Source organism: Mixophyes fleayi, chromosome 8, assembly GCF_038048845.1.
Source record: "Mixophyes fleayi isolate aMixFle1 chromosome 8, aMixFle1.hap1, whole genome shotgun sequence".
NCBI classification, from domain to species: domain Eukaryota; kingdom Metazoa; phylum Chordata; class Amphibia; order Anura; family Limnodynastidae; genus Mixophyes; species Mixophyes fleayi.
In genome coordinates this window covers 140,224,299-140,224,952 of record NC_134409.1, presented here as the reverse complement: position 1 = coordinate 140,224,952, position 654 = coordinate 140,224,299, and positions in this window count along the sequence as shown.

The window sequence follows — 654 nt, the reverse complement described above, 5'->3', positions numbered from 1 at the left end:
TACGTTTAATAAATGATGATGATTGTGGCAAAAATATTCTAGTTAATAAATATGCCCCTATATCATGTATTTTTATGCCTAGGGTAGAGACGAAGGGCTAAATTCACCCACACAGCCTTGTGCCTAGTCCTTATTTTATCAGCAGTTGTGCCCGGGAGCGCTGTACCATACAGTACATACAGTAGACTGTCGCACGTCCCTTTATAAACACGGATAAAGTCTATTGAGCTGAATGTAGCCAGAACCATAGTGCATTCAACAGTACGGAGCCCCCTGTACCCTATCTCCTTAGGGGGGGGGCTCCTAATAAAACAACGATTGGGCTCAGCGCTGTCACTTTTATCAAGACCTAGGGTGAGTTTTGAATGAATGTATTTCTGTTAGGATATAAAGTATTTATCAGGATTAATTATTCATTTGTGGACTAATGTACACAGTAGCACCGTAGAGTATAATGAGCCCCCACGTAAGTGTCCTGGTGACCTACAGATTATTTAGCAGACGTCCAGCACAGGACTTGGCTTCTCTCGGCCCCCTCTGTACTTCACTGCCGAGTCCTCCAACACATCCCAACTGGATGCAATTAATGTGCGCAGCCAAAAATTAAAAATGCATCAGGTCCCCTCCCTGCCCCCCACACACCAGAAGTACAGA